We start from the raw sequence: 26,913 nt of genomic DNA, 5'->3' as shown, positions 1-26,913 counted from the left end.
TCATTTGTACAGTAACAATTCCCCACTGCAGAGAATGTGCGGTGCATTCAATAATTGATGTTAAAGGGTATAGACATTGACTTTGATTTTACATTTTCAAAATTTCTGGTTTTGATCAAAGCACTGTTGAGAATATAAAACCGAAACGTCGCAATTTGTACATTTATTTCATCTCATCTTTATACAGTAGCAGTGCTCTAGGGGTGGTATATCTACTTTTGTTCTTTGTACTAATATGGCCATTACTATAAAGATAATATCATAGGTTACTGCATCTTAATTTATAATCCTCAACGAATGATTGTGCATGTTACTGTAACATTATGTAAGGCTGTATGTTTTTATTACTAGTTCAGTCTTTAGTTTAGTTTTAGTTTAGCTTTACTATTACTCTTAATTCTTTCCTCATATGTTCTAATGTTATCACTTTGTATTTTTACTGTAATCTGCCTCAATTGAAGCATTGATCTGTTGTAGACTATTCATTCATTAAATAAATAAATAAATAAATAAATAAATAAATAAATAAATAAATAAATAAATAAATAAATAAATAAGTTAAAATTGGAATGTTTCTTCATAACCATACAGAGCTCACTAAGGAAGGAAAATACTTCGGAAATATTGGAACCCCACAAATATAAGGTATTTGTCTAAAAAGGAACAATAAAGACATCTACAGCAATATAGGGAAAATTGCAGACAAAATTAAAGGACGAATACTGAAATTTTACGGTCACCTTCACAGAATGAACGACGACAGGTTAACTAAGAAGATTTTTGATTATATCTCCTAATTAAAACTCACCACCGGTTGGCTGGAAGAGATGCAAGGGATGTACAAAGACTGAAGATCTCAGATGACATAGTAAACAACAGGGTGGCCTTTCGGTGTCAGATCACTTCTACGGATTTTTCGCTTTTGCTAATTCGACGTCAACCTCGGAGAGTAAGGTAAGGGGGTGGGGGCAAATTCCGTTCCCACACGTAATTTCGTCCCCCTAGGGATTTACAGTTTTCACGGTTGACAGCTAATGTTTAGCCGCGCGCACATGCGTAGCCTCATCCCATTGTCTTGATGTGAGGGTTGGTTATGTGCACCACGTTTAGTTACCGTGTACTGGAAGGATACATTTTTCATGCTGAGCTGAGTTAGTGTAGCATTCATATTAAGAGCCTACTATTTGTAGGGTGAAAACTGATATGTACAGTATATAAAATACTGGACTGCATTTCAGTCGTGTGGTGTCGTTCCTAGCGTGTAACTACTACCGTGAAGTGACTGGTGTGAGTCTCCATGGTGGCCATTATAATAAATCATCGAATGTTCGTAATTTCGCCCCCCTTCGTTTTAATTGTTATTTATGAAATTTATTATTATTTTCAGATGGGAAAATGCAAGCATTGGGATAAGGAGGCTATTAGAATGGCTATTAAGGTGGTGAGGGACAAAACGAGCAACGCTGAAAGACTACGTTAAAATAATACCAAGAAAACATGTTTCATAAATGGCCTTTCCTGGTGGGACCTAGTATTTACAGTGTACTATGTCTTCCGGTATAGGTATAGGCCAGTCCCTGGTATGAATGATGTGAAAATGTTGCTCTTACGGTCGGTTGGTGCATGCATTACAGTGGGCTTGGCAGACTGATATGTAATAGCAACTTTTGGCTCGGTGAGGAAAGTAATGGGGAACTACCTCACTCCTCATTTTCCTAGTACGCCTCTTTAGTGATGCCTAGGCCATGTATGACTCCTGATGGCGGAGCTGTTGAGGATGCAACCAGCCTTCAGGCTGATGAATAAACATACATAAATGACCTTCAAGTAATTTATTATAGGGAAAATGTTTGGTATGGTTAGAAAGGAAAAATATATTAATATTTTACTTTCATAAATTTGGTGGGGGACGAAATTACGAACTCATCTTTGGTAGTTTAGTTTTTGTAGTGCTTATGTCAAATATGGACTACTTTACGTTGTAACAGTTTCATTGTAACTAGTCCGTAAGTGGAGAATGTATTCAGTAATACAGTATATATATATACATACAAATTTCTATCCTTGTCCATTATACTGTATTCCTGAATTTCTACAAGTCCAAATCTGCTAAGGGGACGAAATATGGGGCCCCTACCTTGTAATCGGAGGAACAGAGGCAGGCGGTCTGCCGACGTACGTAGAAATTCTTGGAAGAAGCTAAAAATACTGTACCATAGTCTTAGGTTCTATAATTGGCCAAATTATTTAATCAAAATTAAAAAGAGGTCGAACTTGGACTATGATATCCAGAAAAGATTGTGTACATTGTTGAATACAGACTGCCTCATGTTACGGACCTGCTCTCGTGAGTACCTTCCTGAACCAGGCTGCTTCTTGATGTGTTAGCATGCCAACAGACCCCGTTTCCGTGTCGAAATGTAAATAACCCACACACGGGAAATAACTCTCAGTCAGTACTGCGTTCCAAAAAATATCACGCTTACCATCTACAGCTATACCAGCAGCTGCACGGTGTGATTTCGAATCCCGAATGAATTACTGTCCGTGGCCGTTAAAATATCTGGAAAATGATGCAGCATTCCTGTCGAAAATACTGTTGTCGGATTAGTCGCAATTCCACAATAATGGAACCTTCAACCGATACAACATGTTCTATTGGAGTGCTGACAGGGTGAGACAGGCAGCCTATCAAGTTCAATGGGAATTGAATGAATGGTGTGGAATATTCGGTGATTGCCTTGTTGGACCGTATTTCTACAGGACGTTTATGATATTTAACGAAAATTAAGATAGGTAAAAACTATTAGGAATGACTGACTGACTAATTATCCCTGCGCCGGACATGAACCTATCACATCTAAGACTGACGTACTGTAGCTTTCGGCTTGTTCTTACCATCTACGCTATAATGCATCACAGTCGCAAAGTCCACTTTGTATTACACAGACGTTGAATTTACATATCAGATCATTACAGAGCGCCCTATCAGATTCTATTATTTAATAATATTATGGCATAATAATCTCCTGTTTTCGCGGAGGCCTTTAATATAAACATATTCGTTTTACTGTGTTTGCTGTGTCTACCGAATGGACAGACCTTTTCAGGACGTATGTAAAACTAAGTTTTGCATAAAAGAATATTGGTTGGCTTATTCACTGTAGACCGACAGACAGTATTTAACGTGCTAGAGGAATCCCAAATTGACAACAGAACATCGAAAGTAAAATTTTTGGCACACATTTCTGAATCATTTGAAATCAAAACAGGAGTCAGACATGGGAGTGAATTATCTCCCTTACTATTTAATTTAGTTCTAGAAAAGGCGATTAGGATTTAAAATGAAACTAAAGGTATAAATATTGGTAGATGTGTCCGAAACAAAATTCACCTTAATTGCTTAGCATTTGCTGATGACATTGCTATCCTATCTAACAACAGACAGGAAGCAATCCACTCTGTAGAAAAACTCCATGAAATATCAGCCAAAACAGGACTCCAAATGTCTTATGGAAGGACAAAGTAAATATAAGGGACTAGATTAGGTTTCTACAGTTAATTACCTAATATGGAAATATCGCTCATGTAGACAAATGTAAGCATTTAGGTGAACTAACAGGGTTAAATCAGCAAGCTAACAAGGAAAGAATTGCAAAACTTAAAGTCACAATCACAAAATACAAAATTGCTTGGAAGAGATACATTATGAAACTTAATAAAAAAGTCACAATCACGACATCATAACACAGTAGTTAGAACAAAAGCGCTTTGAACATATGAAACTGTTATAATTGGTGGGAGATCTCGAATGAAGATGATCGAAAAATAAGAAGTACTCAGAAAAATCTTAGGACCAAAATGCGAAAATGGAATTTGGATGAAAAAGAAATCACATGATATCTATCATGTTTCAGAAAAAAATACAAATACAACCAGGAAAGGGCGATTACAAATTTATGGTCACTTAGATAGAATGGATAATAACAGGCTCACAAATACAATTTTTATCTTAGCCTTATCAATGAAAAATCAAAATAATTAGCTAAAATGAATCAGAATTAGTATTGATGAAGAAACCATTCTAGATGCAATAAAATACAGAAGCTTAATTCACAAACACAAATTTTCTGTAAAGCCCATTCGACTACGTAGATGATGGACTGAACAACTGTGACCATCTTCAAAGGTGGACAAAACCTACTGAATGTTTAACTCCTGGATGCACTTTATACTGGTTAACGTGGAGATCACTGAACAGGCTACGATCAGGTGTTGGTAAATCCAGGGACAAACTTGTCAAATGGGGCTGTTCCAAAGAACCAACACAATGTGACTGTGGATAAAATCAGACATTGAATCATCAGTGCCAATGCTCTCTCTGTCGTGAGTCATGCAGTGATGGAGAGTTTATGATGGCTGAAGAAAATTCAGTTGATCTTGCTCGATTCTTGGCAATGGTTATTTAATTTCATTCCCTTAGAGATAGAATTACTCAACTGTTCTTTTATTAATACATAATCCATTACTTAACACAATTATATCATGTTGACATTTATATAGCTTCTGACTCGAGTAAATAAATACAAGGACCTAGGAAGATCCTTGTGGGTAAATTAGGAAGAGGTTAAGATTCACGTATTCTTGTGGTGAGATTGGGTGATTGTATGTTAAATATCTGCTAAATTATTTGCCATGTTTTTGATGTATTTTGTGCCGGTTTTGTTGAGTAGAGTGGACGTAACCAGAAGGTGTTATCTAGTGACAAGCTCTGTGGCTACCAGTTCGTGCTGGCACTCTGTTGTAACGTACCGCAGAGCGCCCTCCTGTAGCTGAGTAGGGGACTTCCACATTTGCAGAGGATTTAATGTACATTTAACACTGAAGTATTGCCCCGCGTAGGCTACTGTCATTTGCAACTAGAACTTTATCGGAACTTTTTAATAATTACAGTCCGGATATTTGGGCATTTGTAGGTTAGAACGCAAACTTACTGAAACGGGCCCGGACAACAGTTGTGCTATGAGATTTTCATAAACATTAGGGGTGCGCCTGTTAGAAACCCTAGAAGTTATGCTATTTCCTCTATATGACAGCAGAGTGATCTAGAATGCACTTCCTATTAGCCAAATTAATTTTCATTCTAACTTATTACTGCCTATACCTCCAGATAATAATAATAATAATAATAATAATAAAAATAATAATGTGACCGGGCTGAATGGCTCCGGGTTGAGGCACTGGCTTTCTGAGCCAAACTTGGCTGCTTAGATCCTGGCTTAGTTTGATGGTATTTGAATGTGCTCAAATACGTCAGCCTCGTGTCGCTGGATTTATTGGCACGCAAAGGAACTGCTGCGGGGCAAAATTCCGGCACCACGACGTTTCCGAAAACCATAAAAATGTAAGTAGCGGAATGTAAAACAAATAACATTATTAAAGTTCGCCTTTGTGGTGTAGTGGTTAGCGTGGTTATCTGCCACACTTGGAGCCCGGTGTTCGATTCCAGGATCTGCCACGAAATTTGAAAAGTGCCATGAGGGCTTGAATGGGGTCCGTTGAGTCTCGGGAGGTCAACCGAGCAATAAAGGGTTCGAATCCTACCTCATCCATTCTGTAAATGGTTTCCCGTTGTTTCCTAATTCTTTTCCAGCCAATTGCTGCGTTGCTACGTAACATAAGGCCACGGCCGCTTCCTTGTCTATCCCAGCATAGCAAGTGAGGTGGCCTTGGCGAGGTACTGGTGCTCCTCCCCAGTTTTATCCCTGCACAAGCGACATGACGTTCCAGAACGCTGCCCTTGGGGCGGTAGAGGTAGGACCCCACGTTGTGTCCCTGGAAGGGAAAACGGATTAAATGAAGAAATACAATAGTGGTATTTAGTAATAATTCGCTCGCCTGGTGGCCATGATTGTTAAGGCGTTGAAGTTTAAACGGTCTGGCAGCGTGGTTAGCCAGTTCGAGTCCCGTTGCTTGAAAGAGTTTCACCATCAGAATATTGGCCGGCAGGGTAGGGGAAGTGGTGGTATGTCATTTCTAATCACTTGATTGAGTGCCAAGAGTCTGGACTAAATTCCAGACTTCTCCGCAGTGCTCCTATGGAATGAGGGCATATGCCTCTGAAGATGATGATGATTCGTCCGTCGGATGGAGACGTTAAGCCTTGAACAGACTCCTTTATGCTATTCGACAGGAGAAGTCTATGTGCCGGCACCTGGATTCACCCTCTCCCTTCCTACTATCATTTATTACGTCATGTAAATCATAACATTAACTCCTCTGATGAGGTTGACGTCAGGAAGGGCATCCGGTCATAAAACCCTACTACGAAAGATTCTTCTCGTCTCATACCCGACCCCGTAGAGAAACGGGACAACAGTTGGAAACACAAACATGTAGTCTTTAAGAATAATGTTAATAATGTTACGTGCCAGCCCTGTCGTAGACCCTTTCGTATTACATGGAAGAGATGAGTAGGTCAGGTCGGAAGCCTCCCAGCCGGCACCGCGAAGATTCCAGTACCACATCAAGATGGAAACTAGCCGCGGATAAGGGAGTTGGAGTTGGACGGCAGTGGAGCTGGCTGTCTTTGGAGCGGTTGTTTGGTCACTGTTCAGCAGTTACTGTTTGTGGTGCTGTGTGTAGGGAGTGTCGTTATAATGTTGGGGAGGATTGCTCATTAGCTCTGTGACACATGTTGAGTAGTTCTCTGTGTGGAGCAGTGAAGTTGACTGTCAGTTAAATTGAATTGATTGCCTGAAAATTGTCGAAAATTCTAAAGAAACCTATACTGAAGGTAGCCGACCTGGCTCAGCTTTCTGTAGAAAGTTTTAGCATAAGCAGCAGGGGACAATGAATTGTTTTGCAATCCAGCATCATGGTTACTGTTGGAATGTAATTTCAGCCACACATTACTATGTGTTTTATCTGCGTTATTGTTTAACATCTATTCACATGCCGTATTTAAGGCAGCATCATCCGATATCGAAATGGGAATTAAAGTAAATGGAGAACTGATAAGTAATTTGCGATATGCAGTTGACACATGTAATTCTTGCTAATAGTGTTGAAAGCTTGCAACTATTCCTGGACAAAATTAATATAGTTGGGGAAGAGATGGGTCTAAACATCAACATAAAAACCGAAAGATTTTTAATGGAGGAAGAAATAATACTACTCTGAAACTTGAAGAGCAACAAATTCACCAAGAAATTTAACTTAAATATCTTGGTTGTTGGATAACGTATGATTTGAACCCATACCTAGAAATTAAGGGCCGAATAGAAATTGCAAGATCAACATTCAGGAAGGTGAAGACATTGTTGTGTGATGATGCATTAAATTTAAAACTTCGGCAGCGTATAGTGAAATGTTATATTTGGTCTACTCTACTTTGTGGGTCTGAACCTTGGACGCTAAAAGAAGTAACCATCAAAAGACTGGAAGGCTAAGAACTTTTTTTGCAATTTGCTTTACGTCGCATCGACACAGATAGGTCTTATGGTGATGATGGGACAGGAAAAGGCTAGGACTGGAAAGGAAGCGGCAGAGGCCTTAATTAAGGTACAGCCCCGGCATTTGCTTGGTGTGAAAATGGGAAACCAAGGAAAACCATCTTCAGGGCTGCCGGCAGTGGGGCTCGAACCCACTATCTCCTGATTACTGGATATTGGCCACACTTAAGCGACCGCAGTTATCGAGCTCAGTCCTTAGAACTTTGGCTTCATAAACAAATGCTTAGAGTCTCATGGATTAACCATGCCACTAATGAATAAGCATTACAGAATGCAAAAAGAAAAGAACTGGTAACCGCCATCAAATGCAAAAAGGTAGCATACTTAGGGCATATTTTGCGTGGTGAAAAATACGCAGTTTTACATATAAATTTGAAACGCAAAAATTGAAGGGCACCGAATAACATGCCTTAAGAATATTAAAGACTGGACAGGCATAAAAAGCACTGAAGAACTCTGCCGTGTGGTTGAAGACAGAAAAGCACTCTCCACATTAATCGCTAACGTCCGGGAGTCTGGGCAGGGCACATAGGAGAAGAAGATTACTATGTTCATAGGCATAAACTATAACAGAAATACTACTATAGTTTGTAATTAATTGGCGATCTTCTCATGGATCGGAAACCTCACCTATTTGAATGCATAGGACTGATAATTTCAGCCAATCTGGCTTTGCTTTATCATCCAGTTAATTTGTATCACACGGTACAAAGGTTGATTTACAATTTCACGTCACATTAACTGCACCCGTAAATGAATAATCATGAACTATCCAGTGAATAATGTCCGCCAGTGGGAACACGGATTAACCTTGATCAGCATAGGGTAGAAAAGAGATCGTAGTTCACCGTTCCATGTGACCTAGCTGAGACAGAAAAGTTAGCAGCAGCAAAAGTTTGAATTGCTCGGGGAAATGTATAAATTCGATACAATTTTATTAGGAAATTGCTCCACGAATAAACACAGCTGCACTTGTGGTTTTTCCGAGAGCTGCTTGCTTTAATGTTTAATAGTGGTGAGTTCAAAACCGACAACTATATATACTGCAGACAGAGATTTTCATTTAGAATACGTCTGTCGTTTCGTTCCAATATTGGATCCCTCGGTAAAAACCAACGTATCCGAGTGTCTTTATGGACAGAGTAACGTGTGGCTGAAATAACTTTCCAACAATAGCCATGGTGATGGATTGCAAAACAATTAATTGCCCCTGGGGCTTATGCAAGTCTTCCTACAGGAAGCTGAGTTAAACCAGCTAGCTTCAGTAAGGCTACTTTTAGGTACACCATACTTCCCCCAATAATTTCAAATTTATTTTATTTATTTATGTTTATATATTTCTTCAATTATCCTTCGTACACGACAGGGCTTATTATAGGCTCCAGTTACAGCGTGTCTGATTTTTTACTAATACTATATCTGCAGAATGTAATGCAGTATTTTTCAACAGACACACATTACGCGGATTATGAGTTTTATATCAAATTTATAACTAAATTAACTAGTGCTACTTTAATCCAAGAGGATGGCACCAAATAGTGTTGTGTTACTTTTGTTACAAACTTGCAAACTTCTAACAACTCCCCTATTAATTTACTGGGTATTGTCATTAATAGACTCGGGATTTGTATGCAGTGATAGGTTGGAACGCAAACTAATTTGGTATTAGAAAGTGTAGATTAGCCCGCTCTTCCATAATGTAGTATAAGTAACATAAATTCTAGAATTTCTGATGGCCTTTCCCCCTAATTTTTATGCAAACTTCATAGCATAACCGTTATGCAGATTAGAGTATACTTGTTACTCTGTTGAGTAAGTTTGCATTTTATCCTATTATTGCATAAATATTAGGGCTCTAATTATTAATTATCTACAGTAGTTACGTACATATTTTCCCGTTTCTCCGGGGTCGCTCAGTCGGTTGTACGAGAGTCCCACGTGTGGAACGTTCGCCGAGCCGAAACCTTTATATCAGGACATTATCTTTTAATAATTTATATTCGCAGGACACTGGTGACAGCTGGCACAATGAAATACACATCAAAACAACAATGAACATATACCAACAACATAAAAATCTGGACTTCGATTAAAAGAAAATAAACCTCCGGATTCAATCCACTGAATATAAGAAAAAAATCTTTACAATATGGGCTTCTTGAACTTTCTTTGAATTATATTTTTGAACAAATTTGTATTCATTATCCTCAAATACTCCACTTCTGGTATTGATGTTGAATGGAAATGACTGTAAAATAAAAAAAATGACGTTAGTGAAAAGTGCGTAATACTCAATTAACAATATTGTACTCAAATCAAATCCAGTTGTTGCCAATGACACATTACTCCTGGAATAGAGCACCCTACATTTAGAGTTTTATTTTACCAAGTAGAGTTCCATTTCAATCTCATTGTCATTATTTAATTTATTTATTCCTTTAGAACTTAAATATTATTTAACTCCTATTCTAAACCATGCCTATACTATTATACATTTTTACAAAATTCGATTTAAATTCAGCAATGATTTAAATGCTTAAGCTTTATATGAGCTTGCTTAATTATGTTTCCTTTTAAGTCATAGGTTAGCCTCTCTAGTTCCTAGCTAATTATGGGCAACGTTTACTCCTATTCTCACTCTATGGCACAATTTAACCCTACTCTTTCTATTATTATTTAAAGTTGATTACGAGACTTTATCCTATTCACATTAATAAATCAACTGGGATTATGATTATTATCTCTATAGCTCAATTTCTACACCACAATTCACTAACGAATCAATTACCAATTATTTATCATATTACCTAATAGCTCAATTCAATTGTTATATTTCAGATTCTTACGTTTCTATTAAATTTCTAAGTTTCAGATTTTCACATATCAGGTTTTCCATATTTATATTTTCAGATTACTTGGCTTATTCTCTCTTCCCTCATATCGCGCTTGATTGTATTCAGCGGGTTAATCGTCAATTTACATAATTAAATCATTAATTGGAAGTATAGAGCATATCTATCACTGACAAAGGTCATGAGTTCGACAGGAATCAGTTCATTTACTACGGGAATAGGCATAGAGTTCTGAAAAATCACATGAATAAACACAAGAAAATAAAGCATACAGGTGCAAAATTATCACAACCATACAATCACCTTACATTTTACGGAAATATTTTATTGCTGTATGGGTTATTATTATTATTATTATTATTATTATTATTATTATTATTATTATTATATCACGAGCCCTCATATTCTGTATATGATCCTACAATGATGACTCACAGGACTCACAGCAATGAACAGAACTAGAATGAGGCGACAAATGATCACGATCAGACGAAATTTAGGACCGAACCACGTACAATCAAGGATAATTCGGATAACACATGCCCAGTCTCATGAAATCGAATCCTAAATCATAGAAAACAATCTTTAATTTGTTGTAGAGTTATTTCATCAAATTATTATCCCTATTAACAGTGATTATGACAAACGTGTACCCTAGTAGTCACCACTCCTAATTTCAATAAGCCATCATGCACCATATTCGCCGGATGGTCTCCATTATATCACCAACACAGTCGAATTGGTCGTCTTCGGCAGTACAACTATCACTTCCAACAAAATTTTATATCTCAACAACATTTTTAATTATTCCGTCCTAATCTTTACTTTTTTCATGATTATTATTCCCGATCTGATGAAATATTCCGAAGAAATAAATCCTGTTGCTGCCAAATGAATGAAATACATTTTTATGATCAGATTTAAGTAATTTCTATGAATATTCTAATTTAGATCATCTCTTTAAAGTCGACTATTGAACACGTTATTAGTATTATTAACATCATCCTGATTATTAACAAAATACTTCATTATTATTATGATTATTATTATGGCCTCAATCTACCAGTGACAATCTTTGAAGATCTTAAGTAACACACATATACCATCAATGAACTAATAACACACATGCTGTACTCAACCAACACCATAGTGAAAGAAATTCAAATCTAAATAATAGCAGAGAAAGTACTCAATCAAGAATACAATCTTACGAAAAAACTACAGGAAGAAAGAACATGGCTTCGATGTAGGCAGATTCGTCTGGGTTGTGTAGACATGAGGACAGGTCTCCTCTTTCGATTACGGCGGATCGTACATGATCATTGCGCTGGTTCACACAATTTCAGCTTAGAAGTTCATGATGTCGGCACAGCCAGGCAGTATGAAGGTGTGCGATAATTCCTTGAGGTTCTCGTGGAAATCCTCCCTCATTGATCCATACCTGGAGATCTGTCCCCTGTAGTAAGACTGAAACTAAAATTGAAATTAGAGGTGTTCTCTACTTGTATTACCTCACTAAGTTGTGCACTATCTTATTTAACTTGTCTAACACTCGATGCAACGATGTACAACATTTGATGTGCTATTTTCTCTGGCACCATAGAATAATGTACCATATATCTACTTCTCGTTAATTCTTAGATTAGATGCCCTACAGTTGCTCAACACGTCGTTAACTACTCAAGTTGTCACTCAACCCACACTCTATAGCAGTCTTTGTCGTACGTTTTCACAAGTTCACTCGGTAAATAATGTTATCTTCTCGACGGTTTAAATTTTTCTAAGTGTACTTCGGAATGAAATAGTCCACATAAAATCGTGGAATAATTCTCGAATTCAAATTCAAAATACGAACTCATTAGGATATTTGCAAGCCAAGTCCACAAGATTAGACAAAATGTACTCGAAGTTTCCAGACGTATTCTTTCAGACGAAGTCGTGTCATTTATACTCCTTCAAAAGACAAGGTTTGTCCCTTGACATCTTCTCCCCCAGAAAGTACTAGAATATATGACTGTTCTCGACCTAATAAGAAGAATACTGTGTTCTTGCTCTCTCACACTGCATTAACTTAACTGTTTGCTCCTTTACGCCGTAAAATATTCATCCCTCCACCAACTAACAAGTAAAACTGAAGTAATCTACAGAATATGATTTCTATTGGTCGAAATTAATGCTTAAATGTGATTCGTCCTCTCTTGCGAGTGTACGGATAATTCCACAATTCTGTCACTCCTTCTCCATCTTTCCACCGCATTACGAGCGCACGCTGTGACGTAGCTCAAGTGTCCTTGACCGCTCGACCTAGTTCCGGCTCTCTGCTCGCAACGGAACGGCCTGTCTATCAGCTGACCGTACCGTAGGTATAAAAACTACCCAGGTCGATAACTCCATATTTTTTCATAAAATTCCGATTAAGCTCAAGTGGGTAGAGAGTGGGTTAGGCTGCCAAAGGGTAAAATATAGTGTCGAAATCAAGAAACACTACTAAATATAATGGCAGGAATAATGGAGGCATGATGAATGAGAAAATAAATCTGGTTATCTTAATATTCTTGGTCAGATTGTAGACTTTAACTAACAGAAGTTGATGGTTGACGGTGTCATACGCTGCAGTCAAATCTACAAAAACTACACCTGTCATCCTCAACGAATTGTGTAAGATTCAGTAGTTGTTCAGTGCAGCTCTTACCCGGACGAAATCCAGCTTGTTTTGGTATGAGGAGAGGGTCAATCATGGGTTGAATGCGATTTAGATTCATCCTTTCCAGTAATTTATATAGATGACACAAAAGGGTAACAGGTCTGAAGTCTTTAGGATGATTTCCTTCCTTGCCAGGTTTGAGCAAAGCAATTACTCTACTTTTTCGCCATGTCTTTAGTATCTGACCTCTGCTCACACATCTATTGAAGAGTTGCAGAACCCATTCTTTGGTTTTAGGCCCAAATTTCTTTATCTGTTCTACTCTAATGTCATCTAGACCCGCTGATTTTCCATTTTTACATTCTTTGATGACTTTTTCCAACTCCAACATGGTGAAGGGGACAGTGAGGTCACTTCTTTCTTCTTGAATCTTCCTCTGTATTTTTGGCCTTCGGATTTTATTGGTTGCTTTCCCATTTAAGAGCAGTTGGTGTGCTATCTGATTTGCAGTGACATTGAAATGTTGGGTAGTCTTCGTTGGATCATTGGTAAGGTGTTTCAATAATCTCCAGGCTTTATGGCTATCTCTCGTAAGATCTATACTTTAAATAGTTTTCATCCACTGATTCCGAAAGGAACCTCCACGAAGATTGCAATTATGACAAAAAGAGATTTAAATAGCAATCGGGTGTACCCTGGGCAACGTCAGACATTATTACGAAATGTGCTGACGGCTGATCCTTTCATACCAGAAACATCATCTTCACGGTCCTTTTCAGGACTACAGTTAACAATTATTTCTATTAACATTGAAGGTATATCTTCAACAAAAGAGGAACTGTTACAAAATCTATGCAGTCAACACAATTGCCACATACTGTGCATACAAGAGACACACAGAAGTAGTGAAATGCGTAGACCAAAAATTAATGGAATGCGTCTAGCTTTTGAACGGCCACACCAAAAGTACGGAAGTGCCATATCTGTCCGACCTGATATTCAGCTTCAGTCCACAGCCTTCACGGAGGAAAATGATATTGAAGTCCTCACTATAGAAGTAGGTAGCTGCACCATCTCCTCCCTGTATAAGCCACCTGGAGTTGAATTTACTGTTAGTAATCCTTCTAATTTTCAGAACCAACACACGAAAATAGTAATAATAGTAATTGGAGATTTCAATTGCCATAGTAATGTGTGGGGTTATGAATACGAAGATAAGAGTGGTATAGCAGTGCAAGAATGGGCAGAGGCAAACTACTTAACTCTCATTCATGATGCTAAACTACCAGCTTCATTTAACAGTGGCAGATGGAGACGAGGATATAACCCTGATCATCTGATTTTCAGCAGTAATAATATTAGCCAACTATGTGTAAAGTATGCCTGCAACCCAATAATAATAATAATAATAATAATAATAATAATAATAATAATAATAATAATAATAATAATAATAATAATAATGATTCAATTCTTTTTTAAAATTCAGTTCTTACGAGCAAAATAACTCAACATCTATATATCATCCGCATATATTGTGGATACCACGTGTTTGTCGCGACCCACAACTTGCTGGATGGTAGATATTTTTTCCCCAGAATTCGCTGAAGCTAAAGACCTTCGGCATTCTAACACTTTGAAATGAATCACACACGAGTAAACAAAACTCGCACTGTACAGAGCGAAACTATTAACCACGTACTTTGTATATGCATCTTAGTACTCGGGCTGAAAAGTGAATTTGTACCAAGCTCACCAAGATTAGAAATAAATGTCCCGTGGCTCTCTAGAGTCGTGTGTGCGTTTCTGAAGAGTTCGGATAAGGTTTGTAAAAGTTTACTTTATTTCATTGTCTTCCAACTGGACGTAAATGAATAATGAATAAGAGCGATGAAATAATAACGTAAAACAACAAAAAATCAAAAGAAAGATTTATTTTATTTTATTAGCTTCCTGAAAATTATCAAGTCTCCCACAACGACAAAGCCTAATAAAGACAAATAGTATGGTTATACAATTGCTGATAAAAGAAAAGAAAATAGTATAAGAGATTAAGGAGAATTAGACATTGTTAATTTCATGAAATAAAGACAGATCCCTTCATTTTTGTGACTAAAATTTCTTTTATGGTATTATTTGTGATGCCTACATTATATCAGGTCATTTAAAAGAGTCTGCGAGCACCAGCCATCAATGTAATCACCTCAATGCAGTCAAGGTTGTACTTGTTTGTCCTAGTAGAGCGTTGTAGTTTCGTAGATACCCTTATTCTCATTGTAAACCTCCGGTGGCTGGTCTGAACTCAGTTCGAACCTCTAATTTGGATCTGGTTTTGGTCAGCTTTAAAGGGTATGCTGTCTATTCGCCTCATGATCCCTTCGTTGGGGTTCAAGAGACTTCCTCATGAATGGTATATCCTCTCCTTTGTAAAGAGTTGGTTAGCACATGACAAATGGTGTGGTGACGTGCATTGCGAAGAGTTTCACAGTGGGGGAAATAGCCAAGGACGTATGTAAGGGTTTCGGTATCAATGTGGCAACTCCGACTGTTTGTACCGTATCGAATTCCTGAAAATAAAAAAATAATGAGGTAAAAGTGACAAAAATTACGAAAAACAAATTAATAAGTATACATTTGTGCAATATGATATGATCAGAATTTATGTGTAATTTAGCGATGTTTATGATGCACAAACTAAACGATCATAATGTCATAAAAAATTGGGCCTTGGTTGTAAGTGATTTTTCAAAAATCCACAGTTCTAGCCCTTTAGGCAAGCAACTCAATGTTGAAAACATCCTAGGGATATGAACTACGATTTTCAGGTAAATAAAATAAATTATGAGGATATTTTCTTTATTTATTCCTAAAAATTAAAATTCCTTCCCTTAGTCCTTTCCTTAGAATTATGAGAATATTTTCTTTATTTATTCCTAAAAGTTAAAATTCCTTCCCTTAGTCCTTTCCTTAGAATTATGAGAATATTTTCTTCATTTATTCCTAAAAATTAAAATTCCTTTCCTTAGAATTATGAGAATATTTTCTTTATTTATTCCTAAAAATTAAAATTCCTTTCCTTAGTTCTTTCCTTAGAATTATGAGAATATTTTCTTTATTTATTCCTAAAAGTTAAAATTCCTTTCCTTAGTCCTTTCCTTAGAATTATGAGAATATTTTCTTTATTTATTCCTAAAAGTTAAAATTCCTTTCCTTAGTCCTTTCCTCAGAATTATGAGAATATTTACTTTATTTATTCCTATAAATTAAAATTCCTTTTCTCAGTCATCGTTATCCGTTTGCCTTTGTCTACCACTACGAGCGCTAATATGTGTCAATGAAGAGTTTCACTTAAGTCCTTATAAGTACATTCGGTGTGGACATTTTAAAAAAATCAAAAAGCGCCTCAAGGCATTAAACCAAGGAGAAAATTACAGAAAGAATTATGTAAATAATTTAATTTGGCTAGGATTAGAATAAATAAGGAAACGAATGAAGCAACGCGCAATTGCTTCTCTTCGGAACTGCATTAAGGCCGGAAGCGGTTTTCGAAATTTCTTTTTTTTTAAAGTTTGATAGAGCTATCGAAGATTCACACTTTGAAATATTTCCGGGCCTTTCACCCCTTCTTCTTTCGGCACAATTATGGGAATGGCTTAATTTTACGTTTTTCATAGTGTGGATACCCCTACTTTGTCTTCTGAGAAACATTTCCAACATGAAAACCACTGATGCAATTTGTTTTCACCTTATATGGTCATAAAACTCACTGTGTTGGTAGCTACCTTATAATTTCTCGAATCACTTCCTGCTGGCACAAGGGCGGCTGGTCATTAATATAGTTAGTGCTCTAAGAAGACGTGAATGTTATTCGTTGGGGCTCACCTCCATCCATAACCACCTGTTAGTTCCTCCTGGAAGCTCGCCAGTCAGCGGGAAAGAGAGGGAACTTGCGGCGACAAGCATGCGTAGTGAGGGCAGGCGCATCGGGACGCTCATACTAGCGTCTTCAGTCGCGTTTCATCAGCACCGCGGGTTAAGGGTACACATCTCCGCGTGTGAACTTGATGCGTGGCGGGAGTTTTGAAATAGTGCGTCTCTTATTTTGTAGTGTTTATTCATGGGTGTTTTAAAGTGTTCTGTGCGTTCAAATGTATATCTAGAATAGATCGTAATGTTTACTGAGGATGAATTATTATGATGAATTTTAATGTTGGTGTTTAAAAAAATTTGAATCAATGGTGATAAGTGAAACAATCGACATATTTGTTGCAGTGTCGTGATGTGTGTTCCTTCCACAAATTGTGATGGAATAAAAGAACCTTCATCATCATTATGGAGAAAACTTCACACGGTAAGACTCACAATATGTTATAGCATTCATTCATATAAATAAAATTATAATTTTGTCTGTACACATAACATTTTCGTATCGTAGTTCATTTTTGTATGACTTGAAAAAACTAATATAATTATTCCAGCTAGTCAGTACATTTAAATTTATTCTTTCTTTCTTTCTTTCTTCCTTTCTTAATCTGTTTACCCTCAAGGGTTGGTTTTTCCCTTAGAGTCAGCGAGGGATCCCACTCCACTGCCTCGAGGGCAGTGTCTTGGAGCGTGGTACTTTGGGTTGGGGACTTGTAGGAGGACCAGTACCTATCACAGCCGGCCTCATCTGCTATGCTGAACAGGGGCCTTTTTGTAGGTGGGAAGATCGGAATGGGTGGACAAGAAAGTGGGAAGGAAGCGGTCTTCCATTAAGTTAGGTACCATCCCGGCATTTGCCTGCAGAAGTTGGAAACCACGGAAAACCATTTCTAGGATGGCTGAGGTGGAAATCGAACCCCCTCTCTACTCAGTTTACCTGCCGAGTGGACCCCGTCCCAGGCCTCGTACCACATTTGAAATTTCGTGGCAGAGCCGGGAATCGAACCAATGCCTCCGGGGGTTGGTACTAATCACACTAACCACTACACCACAGAGGCGGATTTCAAATTTATTCAAAATTCAAAATTGAAAACCACTAGATTGAAATAAGAGTACATGTTTCGGCCATATTAGGCCATCTTCAGTTGCATAGAAATAACATTGGATTAAAATTAATGTATTTGAAATTTCAAAATATGAGTAAAATTATATTCGTACCATTTACTTTAAGGTAAAATAGATGCGTGCTAGACGAGAGTCGTTCAATATGGTATGATGAAGTCAGAATGAGTCTGTCAATTAAAAATATGATGAGGTATGAGAGCGATCTCTTCATAAACGTTTTTTTCTGCTCCTTAATATTTGTTTCAGGTAAAATTTTGACAGCTCGAAAATCAAATGCATCAGAATTTTTATTGAACTTTATATGGAAACATCTAGATTGTTTGAGTTTACAAATGTAGGGTAAATTAAATTTAATGCCTTCATCATACCTCTCTGATCGACTCTCTTATCTAATGGTTTTAGCACGCATCTATTTTATCTTAGAGTAAATCGTATGAGCGTAAATTTTTCTCATATTTTGAAATTTTCAGTATGTTAGTTTTAAGGTAATGCTATTTCTATGCAGCTGAAGATGGCCTAATTTTGCCAAAACATATACTGTTATTTTAACCTGATTTTTTCGTCATTTTGAATTGTGAGTGCATTTAAGTGTATTGACTAGCGGAACAATATTAATAGTTTTTTCATCTTACATAACATAGTCGTAATTACGGATCAGGATCAGGTATACGAAGGTCCAAAGTTGGTCCAGATCAATTTTTATCGGTTTGTTTGCTTGTTTGTGTGTTTGTTTGTGCTGGAGTCACGGGAAAACAACTAAACCAAATTTCTTGTACCTCTGTATTTAAGTTCAGAGGTAAGAGGTGTTTGCATTAGTCTATACATTATTTGATTAGTGTACTGCGGTTTAGCAATATTAAGGTGCCAAAGTGTAAAATTTCTCTGTTAGTATTAGCTGTAGTTAAGAGAACTCGTCATAATTCAAGTTAATACTAAACCCTGGGATTTAATGCCGCAGTAATAGGTTAGAATGCAAAGTAATTTGGTCATTAGGAAGTGTTGACTAGCCCGTTCTTCAATTTTGTAGCGAGAGCAACATAAATTGTAGGGGTTCTCATGGGCCGTACCCCTAATATATATGCAACACTCATAGCATATCTGTTGTGCACTATAAACTATACTTGTTACGACCTTTCAGTAATTTCGCATTCAAACCAATCACCGTCTAAGAACCTGAGCTTTCTGCGTTATTATATCCATTCCTTTTCAGTTTCGCCTTAATTTATCTACAAGCGTGGTGTTTTGTTATTTGCTTTACGTCGCACCGACACAAATGAGTCTTATGGCGACGATGGGAGAGGAACAGTCTAGGAATAGGAATGAAGCGGCCGTGGCCTTAATTAAGGTACAGCTCCAGCATTTGCCTGGTGTGAAAATGGGAAACCACGGAAAACCATCTTCAGGGCTGCCGACAGTGGGGCTCGAACCCACCATCTCCCGATTACTGGATATTGGCCGCACTTAAGCGTGATGTACTTCAGTCTGTAGAACCTAATTAAGAATAATACATGAAAATGAGGACATTCAGTAGAAGATTGTACCTGACAAATATTGTATATTTCTTTTGAAACAAACGCAAAAAAAAAAAAAAAAAAACAAACCTAAATGAGTTTTTAGTCCTCCCAAAGTTTCTCGTTTCTCATCCAGCCTTTGGAACATCAAGAACTGGTATTTGGTAATAATATGGTAATAATTACAGCCCTGATTTGTATGCAGTAATGGGTTAGAATGAAATCTTACTGACAGATGAGGCAAACCGCACAACGGTCCTGCTATGAGGTTTGCATAAACAGTAGGGTTAGGGCCTATTAGAATACCTAGTATTTATATTACTCTAGGTACATTTCGGAACAACGGGCTAGTCGACGCTTCCCACTAGCCAAATTACATGGCTTTCTAACCAATTACTGCCTAAAATTCCGAGCCCTAATAATAATATTACTAATACCTTTACTGTAGATGATAATATTAAACAGTAATATCATTCATAACACTAGCGGTTTGTTAGCCAAATGGTGCCACTTCTAGCTTCTCACAATGGCAGGACAGCGTCACTTTGGGTCCCGCCTGTACACGTGAAAGTTTCGAAATGAAGTGTTATGTCTCCGTGGTTCGGATTCTATTGACTCTGCTTGCTCTCTCTCACTTTAAAAGCAACACATTAGGAGTCGATTTTGATAACGAGATAGGAAATGCGCTTATTTTATTTTATTCTTCTTTACGATGAAGCCTGCATAGGACCACATGTCAATTTCAATTCATTCTTCCTTGTTGTTTCCTCCTCCGTTCTTTCTAGTATTCTTTCATCACTGCGCTATGCTTTATTCTTCTCTCCTCAGAGCACTTTGGACCGGATTTCCTTTTCATTCTTCCTTGGAGTCCTTCCATTTCTAAAACAACTTAAAAAACTCTCTTTCCATAGTTACTTACTCTTTTATTTTATTTCTTTCTAAATCTTTCTCGACCTCTTGTATTCAGCGTGTTGAATTTTTCTCCCAAATGTACTTAAATATCTGTTTTGTTAATCTGTTGTCATCCATTTTACAGCTATGTCTAAATCATAGCAATATCAATGTTTTTATTGTTTCTGTTATATTTTGTATATTCTGGTATATTTCTTCTTGATTTACATTGTTTTCCTGTTTTCACTGAACCTACGATTTTCTCATGATTCCTCTTTCTAGTACTTCTAGTTTATCCAAGATATAGTTCAAAACTAGATAATCACTTGCGTAAAACCTTGCGCCGCTTTCACCACTACATTGCAGTGCCTTATTTTAAGATTTTTAGATAAACATTTCTTGTTACAAAACTTCTTAGTGATGCTCATTCACCTTGTGTAACCTTCCTTCTAAAACAAACTTTTCTAAAAGATTTTCTTGGTAGGTGAATTTCTTTGCTTTCTCTATTCGACCAATCTCTGTCGTCAAACATTTTACGTTTGTAATACACTTTTTTTCTAGAGAGATTCTGAAGCCTATTGTGTTGGCTATTTCTTCCAAGAGAGTGATTTATTTTATATCATTCTGTTTCATTTTATGAGATTCCTGAAAATTATTAAGGCTTTCATAAGGATTAAGAATAACGAAGCTTAGGCAATTGCAGATAAAATTAAGGAAAATATTTTAAGAGATTATAAGAGACTGTAAGTGCCGCAAAATGACAACAGATCCCTTACTGGCGAGATTGCTGTTCCTTTGATTGTATTATTATTCGAGATGTTTGACACTTTGCAGGCTTGGAATCGTTCCTAGAGCACAAACCATCAATCCTATCGCCTCAAATTTTTCCAAGTATATTTGTCTCAATACCGAACTAAAATATGCGTCTGCAAATATAAATTACTTCTACATTCTAGCAGAACAAACAATATATGTTTCGATCTACTGAGGAATGATGTATCATTATTTGTTTCGACATATTAATTTAAAAGAACTTAATTAAAATATCAGTTGATAGTATAGAGCCTTTAAGTCGAAATGAATCTATGTTTTACATGCTTGGAGTAGTATGTATTTCAATGAAACTGATATAAACTGTTTTTGATCTTTGGTAGCTGAACGTAAATGTCAAGGCTAAGCAGGTACATTTTCATCTGAAGGTGCTACATTTTTAACTGTTCTGATAGAACAATATTACAGGTACATTCGTTTTAAAACTGCATTTCACATCGTGTGCGGCAGTTCCACTTAGTGTTAAGCGACGTATCGTATTAAACTGAACCATTAACATATACATTTTATAAATTTATATCTAAATTTCGTTACTTTGCAACTGAGAGAAAAGAGGATTAATTTGTATTCCTCAATAAATCAGGAGACATCTTAAATGAGATAATTAAAAACAAAACAAAATATGGCATAATTGAATTATAATCAGGAGTTTAGGAAAGGTGTCGAGGTTTTAGGATGATTAATTAAAATATTTTTTAAAAATAAAATTTCATTTTTGATTTGGCTTTTCCCAACTAGAAGAGCAACACACCTTATAAGAAAGTGTCAGTGAAACAAAATACATGACTTTCTATACAATACATCCCGAACCTGCTTAATTAACCATCCTGCATAACATCGGCACGTGTTTCGGATCTCATATACAGTATAGAATAGAGTTTCTCAGATGGACGCCCGTTGAGACTAGTCTATTGTTTCCGGGTAGGTTTGAAGTAATTTTGGGCAGCTTATGTGTCAAGTGTACGCCAGAGTCAAGAAAAAGAGCAGACACACTGGGCAAAAGACAGGGACGAAGAGAATGAAAACAATTAAGAAAAATGAGGAGAAAAGGAAAGGCACGTTGATAACCCTTGGTTGCCTGACGGTACTTTAAAGTACCATCTCATATTTCATGGCCTTGGAATTATTCAGTAAATCCTACCCTGGTATTTTCCTCATGGTACTTTTAAGTAAATAATTCTTGAAACAGAGATATTTCATTTTAGGGGTTGGTATTGATGAAAAACGTGGGAGATCGTTTTATTCTTAGGAGTGTAGTCATAGTGTTACCACTGTAAACAAATGACATTTTGATTGATTATTTCTTTGCTCCTATTGTTACATTCGACCTGCAAGTGATCTTAGTACATGTAAACATGCTTCTGTAATGCAATAAAATACTTAAATTAATGAAATTTGCAATTGGTGTGGATATATAGCTAGTAAATGGCGAGTTACTTAGAAGTACCGTCAGGCCATATGGAGGGTCTCATGTTAGTCATATCCAAAACCGAAAGTAATGCTTTCTTTCGATGGAAATTAGTGTTTTTCTTTGGAAAGACAGTAAAGGTGTGTACTTAGCATCTAATTTCCATGGAACAGAAGCCACAACTGTTTCTAGGAAACAGTAGGATGGAAGTAATGTTACTGTTGATTGCCCGTTTGTTGTGTAAGACAGCAATTCACACATGGGTGGAGTGGACCATGCTTACAGACGTCGAGGCATATACCGGTATGGATAAGACCGTCGATCCAAAAATGGTGGCATAGATTATTTTGGGGAATGATTGAGATAGCACTTTGCAATGCCTACATCATATACTGTAATCTGCATGAAAAAGTCCCTCTAATGGCATACCGGCGTAATGTGGCCCTAGGACTGATGACACAGAAAGAAATTCCTCTTCCAGGAAAACTTTCACGTGATATGAGGTCACCAAAGTCACCAGAGCAAACTTGTCTACCAAAAAGGAGGAAAACAGAATATTGTGCCCAGTGATGTCAGACTAAGTAATCGTGGAAATCATTTTGTTGTTTTTGTAAAAAACCATGGTCGGTGTGAGGTGTGTTCAAGAAAGAAGGTGCAGTCAAGACCGCATTCAAAGTTTACTACATGTAGTGTTTTTCTTTGCTGCAGTGAAAAAAAACTGCTTTGCAGAGTATCATAATGTGTCAGCTGTATAGGATGTATGCATGATGTTCTACATATGAAAAATAATATTAGGAAACTTCACTCTTATTACACATATTTGCTTTAAATTTTTCTCTTACATTTTTGTGATAGTTTTAGGTATAAAAAACATGTTCTACTAATATTTTGTGACAGTAAATGTGATACAATTCCAAAATGTGAACATTCATATCTACCCAAATCTGAAGCCTCCTATATGCCGGACGGTACTTAAAAGTACCAGGCCCCAAAACATACCAAAAATTTAAATTATGATTTGAAAATATTAGAATTTACTATTTGAACATATTCCATTAGAATAAGGTGAAAAAATCAAGTATACTTATTATTTTGCACTATTCAGGCAACAAAGGGATAAAGAATTGAAGTACGAAGAGAAATAGAGAGAAGGAAGAAGCGAAAGATGTCGAGGAAGGAAAATATGACAGGTAGAGTTAAGAAATGAAGAGAGAGAATAATAAGTGGAATGTAGTAGTATAAAAATAATGAGAAAGAAAGAAAAATAGGTAAAACAAAAAAAACTTACGCGATTAAGGAGGAGGAAGAAAAATAGGAATGATACTACTACTACTATTACTACTACTAAGAAGAAAAAAGAAGAAGAACAAGAAGAAACTATCATTGCTGCCTGGAAACTTCACGTTCACTCTTGCTGCAGAGCCTCGTGTAGTCGCAAATCCATGCTAATGTCTTCCCATGCACCCCACTGGCTCTTGTCCAGGAGTATCTTGATGTTTACGACTACAAGACTCCCAAGGCAGAAGGCCAGTATAATTGTCGCCGAGATGTGAACGAACTGACTAATTCTTGGTACAGAAAAAATATATAACTCATGAGTTTTTTTGCTATAGCTACTATTTAGAAAATTACGATTGAAGAACCAGGACGAATGGACGTGAAAAACAAAACGATCACTTGCACAAACATTGCTTGTGGAACTGAACTATAAAAGCAGACATGAGATCACTAGGATTTTTATTGAGTAACATATTTGATTGCAAACTAATTTGATTATTAGGCAGTGTCGACTTGCCCGTTCTGAAGTTTTGTACCGACAGTAACATACATTTTAGGGGTTCTGATGGGCCGAATCTCTAATGTGTATGCGACACTCATATCATAACCGTTGTGCAGATTAGACTGTAGCTACCGAGCTCGATAGCTGCAGTCGCTTAATTGCGGCCAGTATCCAGTATTCGGGAGATCGTGGGTTCGAACCCCACTGTCGGCAGCCCTGAAGATGGTTTTCCGTGGTTTCCCATTTTCACACCAGGCAAATGATGGGGCTGTACCTTAATTAAGGCCACGGCCGCTTCCTTCCCACTCCTAGCCCTTCCCTGTCCCATCGTCGCCATAAGACCTATCTGTGTCGGTGCGACGTAAAGCAAAAAAAAAAAAAAAAAAAAGACTGTAGCTGTTGCTCGCTTCAGTAAGTTTGAATTGTAACTTGTTACTGTATAATACTATGGGCTCTATAGATCACGGAGAGAAAAAGAGAGAAATTAGTTTGTCTGAATAAAATCATAATTTAATTTCAGTAATTGTAAATATTAAATTATGCGAGCTTTTTAGGCACTTGATCGCTGTATGGTAGCCAGCTCCTCGGATAGATTGCCACAAATTTTCTAGACACTGGCAACTAGTGAGTCAAAGAAAGGTGGAGGTTCATACCTTCCCCAGACCATCGTCACTTCATTGTCCTACAAAGGGGACTTGTAGTGGTGCCTAAACGATTGTTCCTTAATTAAGGCCACGGTCGCTTCTTTCCCAGTTTTCGCCCTCTCCTCTGAGTGGATAGTACATAGGAATTACAATAAGAATGAGATTATAGGTTTTAAGTACGGAGACAGATGAGTAGCGTCTGGAATTTTAGGCAGTAATAGGTTAGAATGCAAACTTACTGGAGCGGGTAACAAGTATAGTTTGTTCTGCACAATGTTCATGGTATGAGTTTTGCATAAACATTAGGGGTTCGGCCCATCAGGACCCCTAGAATTTATGTTACTCTCTATACATAAGTGAAGAACGAGCCAGACGACATTTCCTAATAACCAAACTAGTGTGCATTCTGACATATCACTACCTCAACATCCAGGGTCAACACATGTAAGTGCATATTTCAAAACCTATGTTATTTACTTTGGGAAGTGATCATATTTTAATCGTTTTCAACAAATATTTATTAGGATGCAGGGTGGAATAAGGTTGTCCACATTTAACTGATAATCGATTTAACATATTCCAAATATTCAGAAGTGGGCTTTGTATTTCGAATCCTACAATAATGAATATTGATATCTTTCTCTTCTCCCTGTAGTGCCTTGCTTTCACATATATTTACGGCGATCATTGAGTAGCTTTTCCTCTCTTGTTCACCCCGTATCGTTATGTCGAACTAATGTCCGATGTTTCACGACCGGGATAATGTTCTCCGTCTACGTAATAAAATAGCTTCTCGGGGTGGGGGTGGGGGCAGACGAACAATTCACCCGCGGTATACCCTGCCTGTCGTAAGAGGTGACAAAAAGGGGCGACCAAGGGATGATGAAATTAAAATCATATGATTACTTGTGATTAGTGCCATTACGTGCGGAACACCATGGGTGGACGTAACTTGCGACTAGTACCACCTTGCGAGGAAAACCATGGGTTTACGTTACATATAAGCAGTACCATTATGCGAGGTACACTTCGGGTCTGGGCGTTGTTTGTGATAAGTGTCATCGTATGCATTCTACCGGTCGTTTCCACCGTGTTCACAATGGATCTGCGTTGTATATGATTAATACCACTATAAGGAACTCCATGGGTCTACGTTGCCTGCGGGTGGCTCCACTTTGTGAGAAAAATCACGGGTTTGACTGGCGCCCCTGATAATTACCTCTGTGGTGAAAACCATGTGTTTGTGTTGCCTGTGGACGTTACCATAATGTGTGATACACCAATGGTCTACCTTACAATGCCTATTATTAGTAGCACTATGTGAGCAACACCATGAGTATACGTGGCCTGTGACTAGTTTCACTAAGTGAGGAACACCATGGGTCTGCGTTGCTTGTGAGAAGTACGCCTAGTCTTATATGCGAAACACCACAGGTTTGCTTTATCTGTGGGTGGTGCCATTGTGTGTGATATACCATGGGTGTCTACATTACCTGTGATTAGTACCATTATGAGGGGCCGGTGACGTGGATTTTGGATCCCATTAGATAAGTATCATCCCAGTACTTAAGTCATTGTAGATTGTTTTCGTTTCACGATCCATTTTTCAGAGTCATTCGTTCTAGATTATAGTCAGTGCATACATTTTGAAGTTTTGGTTTTCATTTCGTTCACCTCGTACCATTAGGGGCCGAGGACCCAGCTGTTAGGCCCCTTTAAACAACAATCATCATCATCATCAGACCGTACCCCTACTCTTTATATAAATCTCATATCATAATTATTGTGT

This window comes from Anabrus simplex, chromosome 13 (assembly GCF_040414725.1).
Source record: "Anabrus simplex isolate iqAnaSimp1 chromosome 13, ASM4041472v1, whole genome shotgun sequence".
Lineage (NCBI taxonomy): Eukaryota > Metazoa > Arthropoda > Insecta > Orthoptera > Tettigoniidae > Anabrus > Anabrus simplex.
Note: the sequence above shows the minus strand (reverse complement) of the source record.